The 9,545-nt window shown below is 40.2% G+C and overlaps 1 protein-coding gene across 1 annotated transcript in view; it reads left to right on the top strand.

Annotated features, from left to right (window-relative positions):
• The window catches only part of HABP4 (hyaluronan binding protein 4), a 47,855-nt gene that overhangs the window by 22,609 nt on the left and 15,701 nt on the right, over positions 1–9,545 (top strand). The window lies entirely within an intron of this gene.

Below are 9,545 nucleotides of genomic sequence, written 5' to 3' on the forward strand. Positions count from 1 at the left end.
AAAAGTTTGTGGAACAATGAAATTAAAAAATAATGTAGTGCTCACTTCACGGCATGTATACTAAAATTGATATGATACAGAGAAGTTTAACATGGGCTTTGCACAAGGATGGCACAGTTTCATGAAGCATTCCCTACTTTTTTGCAATCTAGATGAAACAAAATATATGATTTGATGAAAGTAAAACTAATGATCTGCTCTGTAAACATTCACTCAATTCAAAATAAAAGGTTAAAAAAATGTAATTATTCCATGAACATTTGAAGCATCTGTGTATTAACAACCAATAATTCATCTAATTAATAACTAGTTCAGATAATCTTAAGTAATGACTAGTATTCTCTCTGCCTACAACTTCTTTTCCATCCAGTAGCTTGTTTGACTTCCTCACTCCAGGACCTCTGGCTCTTGTCGGTTCTTTATGGTTTCACAAGCTGCCTCCTCTCTGCAGACACCTCCTATCCCTTGTCCATTTTTAGCACCCCTGTTAAGTCCCTAAACTGTCCCTTTTGGGTAGTTTTTGGTACTTGACCTGCCTGTTGCGTGACATCCAACTTCCTTGCCTGCTCCCTTCCTGTGCCACAAGCTGAACGCTGTAGGTCTGAGCCAGGGCAAATTGAGCCCTGTCAGTTCTTTTTTTGAGGGGCACAGTTGGGGACTATAGGAGTAAGGAGTTAAGATTAGGATTATGGCTAGGTCTAGGCTAAGTCAGGGTTATGATTATTGCTGTTAGGTGCCATCAGGTTGGTTCTGACTTGTACTGACCCTGTGTAAAACAAAATAACTACTGCCTGGTTCTGCACCATCCTTACAGTTCTTCCACTTGAGCCCATTGCTGTTGCCACTGCTCCACTCTATCTTGTTGGGGCTCTTCCCCTTTTTCACTGAGCCTCCATTGTACCAAGCATAATGTCCTTCTCCAGGGACTGGTCCCTCCAAATAATATATCTGAAGTATAGATGTTAATTTGGAAATGTCCTAATTTACTGTCATATATGATGGACAATTTTGCTGGATATATGAGTCTTGGTTGACAGTGTTTTCTTTCAGTCTTATATATGTCATCCCATTGTCTTCTTGACTGCATGATTTCTGGTGAGAAATCAGAGCTTAGTCATATTAATAGTTCTCCTTTGTAGGTAAATTTTTATTTCTCCCAAGCTGCTCTCAGGATTTCCCCCGTGTGTTTGGTTTTGAAAAGTTTGATTATAATATGTCTTGGTGATTTTCTTTTGGGGTCTGTTCTAGTTGGAATTTATTTAACTTTTTGATGCGCTTTTCTTGTCTTTAATGATGTTAGGGAAGTTCTCTTCCTACAATTCTTGGACAGTTTTCTCTATTTTTTTAATTTTTTTGTGTGTGTGTGTGTCATTTCCTGTTTTGGAATTCCAATCATATGTTAAATGAATCCTGTTGATAGTGTCCCACATAAATCTTAGGCTTTATCTCTTTCTTTTCCTATTTTCTGATTGTTCCTTTGTTGTTGTTAAGTGCCATCCAGTCAGTTCCAAGGAACAACTGGTGAGTTTGAACCACCAACCTTGCAGTTCATACCAGCTCTGCAATCCAGCACAGTAACCCACAGCACCACACCAGGACTCTGGGACTCCTTCCTTTAACAGATGAATATTGAGAGATTTTGCTTCAAGGTCACTAATTCAGCCTTCCATTGATTCAACTCTACTTCTTTGAGTTACAGCATATTCTGTCTCTGAAGTCTCAGTATTAACCTTCTGTCTTTTTAATTGCTGTTTTTGTATGGTTTCCCAGTTTTTCATTTCTTCTGTGAATATGTTCTTAAAATATTTTCAGAATTCTTCTAATTTTTTTCCTGTTTTCTCCTTACTTTCCTCAATCTTTCCCTCAGTCCATTGAAAGTACCTAAATATCATTTTAAAAATTCCTTATCAAATAATTCTGGTACCATTTCTGGTATATTTTCTGACTCTGTATTTTGATCACTTGTTTGAGACACTGTCTTGTTTGTTAGTGTAAGTTGGAATTGTCTTTTTTCTATGAGACACTGTGGTGTATGATATGCATATTTAATTGATGATTTTGTACATCGGTGTGTTTTCAGGCACTCACCACCTGTATCCTGGTGGATATGATAGACACTGGAAGTGTCAATGCCGTTCTTTGCTTGATGCTTGCAGGGTATGTTCAAGCATCTCCACAAGCAGGGGTGGCAGCTCCTGATTCCAGGCAGAGTTATGGCTGTGCAGCAGGGGGTGCCACTGTTCCTTGGATTGGCAAGGATAGGGACTGGCCATGCCCCCTGCTACCATGAGAGCACAGAACAAGAGAGAACCACAGTTCTTGACACTAAAATCCAGTTGGGTCTTGTGCCTGTAGGCCAAAAGATCAGCAGCCACTTGCTCAAGATGGTGGTACTGCTCCAAGCCAGTTGACAGTCCTCCCAGTTTTCTTCTCTCTCACTGCTCTTGTTTAGCATCCTTTTTCAGTAAGCGCTCAGTCTACCTTACTGTCCTATCCTTGGAAACTCAAGAGTTTTAGGATCACCATCTATATATATGCTACACTTGGTCTCTTATGCCTTTGTTGCAAAGGGTCTACTCAGTTCATCTGCCTACTCCACCATCTAGCCCCAGAAGCCAATTCTTTCTTTTAGTTTTATTTTGTTGTTGTTGAGAATACACGTAGCAAAATAACACCAATTCAACAGCTGGGCAACCATTCTCACCCTCCTTTTTTGAGATTTCCCCCCCTCATTAACATAAATTCAGTGCTCCACTGTTGTTAAGTGCTGATGAGTCAGTTCTAATCCATAGTGACCCTGTATAAGGATTCCCAAGGAGCAGTTGGTGAACTCGAATCACTAACCTTGTGGTTCAAAGAACTTTGCAGTCCAGTGCACACCACACCACAGCGCCACACCAGGACTCCAGTGCCCCATTAGGCTCCTATTTAATCTTTTAAGTTGCTATTGTCAATCTGATCCCATATAAATTGTTCTTAAAAGAACATGATGCTCAAGGTAGACATTTTTTAACCATCAAGCTAGCTATACTATGATTTTAAGAAGACTTAAGGGGATAGTTTTGATTTAACATTTAAAGATGATCTCAGAGCAAATTTCAGGGGTTCATCCAATCTTCATAGCTTCAGGAAGTCTGGAACCCATGAGAATTTGAAATTCTGTTCTGGTTTTCCTTCCTTTTGATCAGAAATCTTCTGCGGAATCTTTGATCAGAATATTCAGTAATGGTAACTGGACACCATCCAGTTCTTCTTGTCTCATGACGAAGGAGGCTATTGTTCATGGAGCCAATTAATCACATGTTCCATATCCTCCGATTTCTGACTCTCCTTCTTCTATTGTTCTAGATGAGAAGAGACCCATTGTTGGTCTTGGATGACCACTAGCTAGCTTTTAACATCTCAGGCACTATGCAACGAATTAGAGCCTAGAACAGAAACACCAAACACGTGGTTTGGCCGGCTACCTGGTATGTCCCCTGAAACCATGACTGTATACCTTCAAACCAAGAAACCAAATCTCGGGAGGATTTTGGTTGTTCATAAGGAGTCTTAACAGCTACTCTTTTTTTTGTCTATGTTTTATATATGTATCTATACATATATATGGAGTCCTGGTGTGGTGCTGTGAGTTAATGTACTGAACTACAAAGTCGGTTTGAACTGCAAGGTTAGTGGTTCAAGCTCACCAACTATTTCTTGAAAACCCTATATAGGGTCACTACGAGTCAGAGCCGACTCAGCGGCACTTAATACACACACACATGTTGTTGTTGTTAAGTGCCGTCGAGTCGGTTCCGACCCATAGCGACCTTGTACAGGGTTTCCGAAGGTGTAAATCCTTACGGGAGTAGAAAGCCTCATCTTTTTCCCGCAGAGCGGCTGGTAGTTTCAAACCGCTGACCTTAAGGTTCGCAGCCCGATTCGTAACCACTACGCTACCACTTTTGCCAACTCAGTTTTTTACTGGTGTACAACTTATTGACAACAATTACAGTAATCAGCTATGCAGCCCTACCCTTAATGAATGTGATTAATTCCATCACCATTAATCTCCCTTTTCCCTTTCCTCCTGCCCTTGGTAATCACCAATAGACTTGTTCTCGATATTATTTGCCTTTTCTTGTCTTTTTATATAAGGGAGGCCCTACATTATTTGTCGTTTTGTGATGGACTTAATTCACTCAGCATAATGTTTTGTAGCTCCATCCATGTTGCAGCATGTATCAAGACTTCATTTCTTCTACTGGCTGAGCCTTAATCCATTGTATGTATGTACCAGTTTTGTTTATCAATTCATCTGTTGATGGACATGTAGGTTGTTTCCACTTTTTGGCTATTGTGGATACCGCTGCAATGACCATTGGTATGTTGTTCTGTTGTTAGATGCCATCGAGTTGATTCCAATTCATAGCCACCCTGTGCGAAATAGAACGAAACACTACCCTGTTCTGAGCCATCCTCACAGTTGTTACACTGGAGCCCATTGCTGCTGCCACTGTGTCAGTCCTTCTCCTTGGGGGTCTTCCTTTTTTATTTTATTTTTTTAACTGACCTTCCACTTTATCAAGCATGGTGTCCTTTTCCAGGGACTGGTCCTTCCTAATAACATGAAGTATGAGAGATGAAGTCTTGCCATCCTGGTTTCTAAGGAGCATTTGGCTGTACTTCTAGCACAGTTTGTTCTTCTGGTACTTTTAATGTTCTTCTCCAGGACCATAACTCAGATGCATCAATTCTTCTATGGTCTTTCTTATTCATTGTCCAACTTCCACATGCATATGAGACTTGTTGAAAATAACCATGACTTGTGTAAGGTGCACGTTAGTTCTCAAACTGACATCTTTACTTCTATAGCAGCAGATTTGCATAATGTAATATGTTGTTTGATTTCTTGACTGCTGCTTCCATGAATGTTGATAGTGGATCCAAGCAAAATGAAATCTTTTCTCCGTTTATCATAATATTTACTGGTCCAGTTGTGAGGATTTTTGTTTTTTCTTTGTTTACATTGAAGTGCAACCCATACTGTTTTAAGTTCTCTTAACTTTCAGCAAGCAAGGTTATATCATCTGAATATGTCAGGTTGTTAATGGATCTTCCTCCAATCCTCATGCCACATTCTTCTTCATATAATCCAGCTTCTCAGATTATGTGCTCAGCATAGAGAGTAATTTAGTATGGTATACAAGTTTCTTTTTGAGTTTCTGCTTTCCAGTCTTTTGGGTAAATATGATAGTGGAATTGGTGAGTCGTATGATAGTTCTATTAAGTTGTTTATGTTTTTCCATAACAACTATACTATTTGCAGTCCCACCAACAGTGGTGGGTTCCAATTTCCCCGCATCCTGTCCAACATTTCTTATTTTCTGGATTTTCAGTCTTAGCCATCTGAGTGGGAGTGAAACGGTATCTCATTGTGGTTCTGATTTGCATCTCTGATGGCTAATGATGTTTGATGGCCATATGAATTTCCTTTTTGGTGAAAAGTCTATTCAAGTCTTTTGCTTGTTTTATGATTGGATTATTTGTTAAAGTTTTATATGTATTTTGATTGTGGATTCTTATCAGAATCTAATCAGCCTGTCTGTAAACTTTTTTGGTAAAGACTTTTGATTAACAAAAGTTTTTAATGTTTATTTTATTTTATTTTGCCTTCTAAGAATTTCATGGTTTTCAGTTGCACATTTAGGTCCTTAATCCACTTTGAATTAGTTTTGTGTGTGATTTGAGGCATAGATCCTGTCTAGTCTCCTGCATGTGGAGATCCAATTTTCTCAGCACCGTTTGTTGAAGAGACTCTTCTTTCCTCATCCAATGGAGTTAACACCCTTATCAAAAATCAGTTTACCAAAAATCAGTTCACCATGGATGTGTGGGTTTGTTTTCGGACTCTCAGCTCTAGTCCAGTGGTATATGAGCCCTGGGACTCTTGATTAGCTGTTTCTGAAATGAGCCGTCTATACTATCCAGCAGAATAATAGACAACAGAATTGTAGCATCATTCATGTCTTGAGAACTGCCTGAAGCCCTCATAATATCAGTGTTAGACAAAAATGTTTCTCTAATCAGTTATTCTGAAAGACAAAGTAATGCCTAATAACTTGGTCCCAATATCCTTATTAAAAATATCCTACCAAGCAGCTGAGGACTCTGGACTCATGAAAAGAGAGGGACTAGGTACTGGCGGCCAAGAGGCAGGCTTACAGAATGTGCCCTTTGATTGTTTAAATGATAATATATTCCTGAGTTTCTTTGTGTACATCCTTCCCCCGCTCCAAAAAAAAATCCAGAGGGAATAGAAGCAAATACTGCTGAATAATGATGCACAGAAGAGATTGTAATTATTGCAATGAAACGATGAGTGTAAAACTGATGTTCTCCCATGTAAACTATCACTCAATTCACAATAAAAACTTAATTTAAAAAAAGTGGGAAAAAAAATACCCTAGCAGAAATAATCAAAAATATCTCACTTTTCTAGTGACCTTAGTTGAATGTGAGCATCTATTTAGAATTGAAGGTGCATGCAAGAGTGCCCACAAGAGCAATATAGCAGCTGGTTGTGCTCAGAAATTCTGGTTCCTGTATTCTGTTGTTCCACTTTAAAATATACTCAAATTTCTAGCCATACAAATTAGATGATTTCAAAATTAGGTTATTATAGCAGAAATAGATTCTGTAGCAGTGATGTTCTCTGGCCTCAGCTTGGTCTGAATATTGATCTAGCACTCAGACATTCAGTGTTCAGCCAGTGTGTGTATCCAGGGCTGCTCTCAGTGTTAGAACTACTTGTTTGTTGTTGTTGTTAAGTACCGAGGAGTTGGTTCCGACTCATAGTGACCCTTTACAGGGTTTCGGAGGCTGTAAATCTTTACAGGAGCAGAATGCCTCATCTTTCTCCCATGGAACCGCTGGTAGTTTTGAACTGCTGACCTTGAGGTAGGCAGCCTGACTCGTAACTACTATGCTACCAGAGCTCCTTGTTGATAGATAAATTCATTGTGCCTCATTTATGCTCGGACATGGAACCAGCATGCATACATTGTCCTCAAATTTGACAGTTTGTTCTTGTTCTTGCTAAGTGCCATTGATTCAGTTCTGACTCATAGCAACCCTGTATAGGGTTTCCGAGGAGCAGCTGGTGAGCTTGAACCTCTGACCTTGTGGTTAGCAGGTCAGTGCTGATCCTATAGTGCCACACCAGTTTAGTACTTATTATATGTCCATCCTCCTCCCCTTTTTGTTTACAGAATTGTTAAATGCGCCTTGTCACATGGCGACCTAATACCCAAGGATGCTTGTGACAACTTTCTTGTGAATATTTTGCTTTAAAAATAGAAAGAAAAAAAAGCCAAAGTACGTAGAGCATTTACTTTGTGCCAGAAACTGCTCTCAACCCTGCCCTGTCCTAACTTGTTTCATCCTGCTCCATGAAGGACAAGGTACCATTATTGTTCTACTGAGACAGACATGGGGAATTCAAAATATTTGTGGAAAAATCCCTTTATCTTTTTTTTTTTAAATGTTTTATTGTGAATTATGTGACAGTTTACATGGGAGAACATTAGCTTTACGTTCATCCTATCATATATCGTTTCATTGCCATAGTTACAATTCCCTCTATGCATCATCAACCAACCAAAGCCTGCCCCCCAGTCATCAGCACACAGCCCCTCTCCCTCTCTGAGTCTGAAGTCCCCAGCCACTCCATCTCTCCACGTCATGGTCTCTGCCTCCATATCTGGCATCACTGCTTCTCTGGGTAGGGTCCCGCTCTCCCACTCTTCTCCCCTGATGGTTCCAGGGACCTCCACTCCTAGACTGCAAAGTCAGTCACTCCCTCCTTTGCTACAAAATGTCTACCTTTACATTTCCAACCCATACAATCAGTCCTGATAAAAATTATTCACTATTGTATCACAAGAGATCTATCTGAATCTCCTTTCATCAGCCCTGCCCAGACAGATTGGATACTACTCAGTGGAGATCCTGCCTTCCTCCATACCCTCTGGATCTAGGCTCCTCTGGAAAGCTTGTAAGCCAGTCACTTCTTGCCTTTGTAGGTCCCCCATTTTGGGTAGCCAATGTCCAAGTTGCCCATCCTTGTCTAATCTGTGTATGGAGGGGGTGGGAATGATCCTTGCTGTAAAATTTGTTCACTCTTTTGAGCTACTGCATCCATAGGTATAGGTCAAGTTCATCAAATTATTTTAGATTACTCTTTTTTTCCTCTTCTTTCTTCTAGTTGAGTTCTGATCATCCAGTCATTGAAGCCATGTCAAGTGGGTATTATCTGCAAGTGTGGGTATTCTTATGCATATGCCCTCTCTTCTTATTAGCTGGACGCATCACTCTCCACTCTAGTCCTCTGTGGCCGTGTCACTGACTCTGGGCCCAGGAGTCCCCAGGTCTTGCCAAACTGCTGGCCAACCGGGTCTCTACCCAGGTTCACAGGAGTTTATTGAACGTTGCAGGGCTTAGCTCGCAGCTTTATTGCTGTTTTCCCCTCACTTCCCCTTATTGGTGATGAACGTGGTTACCAATCAGAGCATGTATTCCCATTGAGTCTTAGTCTTGGAAGGGAGTTTGCCCTGAGGGGACCCGACCACTTGCCTTGATGTCTCCTGGGAGAGCAACTTGCTTGTTCTTGTAGTAATCAGTCGGACTGCCTATATTGTTTTGTATTTTTCCTGTCAGTCTTTCTTTCAACCTTTATCTTTTTTTTTTTTTTAAGTTTTTATTGTGAATTGAGTGATAGTTTACATGGGAGAACATCAGTTTTACACTCATCCTATCGTATTTTATATAATTACAATGATATTACAATCCCTTCCATGCATCATCCATCATTCAATAGAATTTGTTTCCATTCCCTGTTTTTTCCTGGATATCCTTTATCTTTTAATTCCATTTTTCCACAAAGTTTTTGGAGTTCACTAGCTTCACTAAAGCTTCCCCAGGTAACAGTGGGTTGTTGTCATTGTTAGTATCGTCAAGCCAGTTCTGACTCACAGCAATCTTGGGTTTCCAAGGAGCAGCTGTTGAAGTTGAACCACTGATCTTGTGGTTCAAACTGACCTTACATTCCAGTGCATTATCCTGCAGTGCCACACCAGGACTCCCAGAATTTTAAGCAGGTCTTGTGGCACAAACATTCATGCTCTTTAATCTAGTGAAGGTGGAAATGCTAAAACTGCCCTTTGTACTATTGTTTGTTGTCTTTATGTTGAATTCTACAGATCCCATCCTTGTGGGAAGTGTGGTAGGTGAGCATCTATGATCTGGTTCTCTAGGTAGAAAAAGCTGAATACAGAACTGATTTGTTACAATGGTATAAATGCTACCATCATGGCTGATGTAGATTACCAGTAGGACACCACTGAATGCAGAGTTGGGAAGAGCTATGCAATAGTTAGCTAATATATAGTATTACCACTATACACACATAATAAGCATGTTGTTGTTGTTGTTGTTAAGTGCCGTCGAGTCGGTTCCGACCCATAGCGACCCTGTACAGGGTTTCCGAGGGTGTAAATCCTTAC

This window comes from Chrysochloris asiatica, unplaced genomic scaffold (genome assembly GCF_000296735.1).
Source record: "Chrysochloris asiatica unplaced genomic scaffold, ChrAsi1.0 scaffold00107, whole genome shotgun sequence".
NCBI classification, from domain to species: domain Eukaryota; kingdom Metazoa; phylum Chordata; class Mammalia; order Afrosoricida; family Chrysochloridae; genus Chrysochloris; species Chrysochloris asiatica.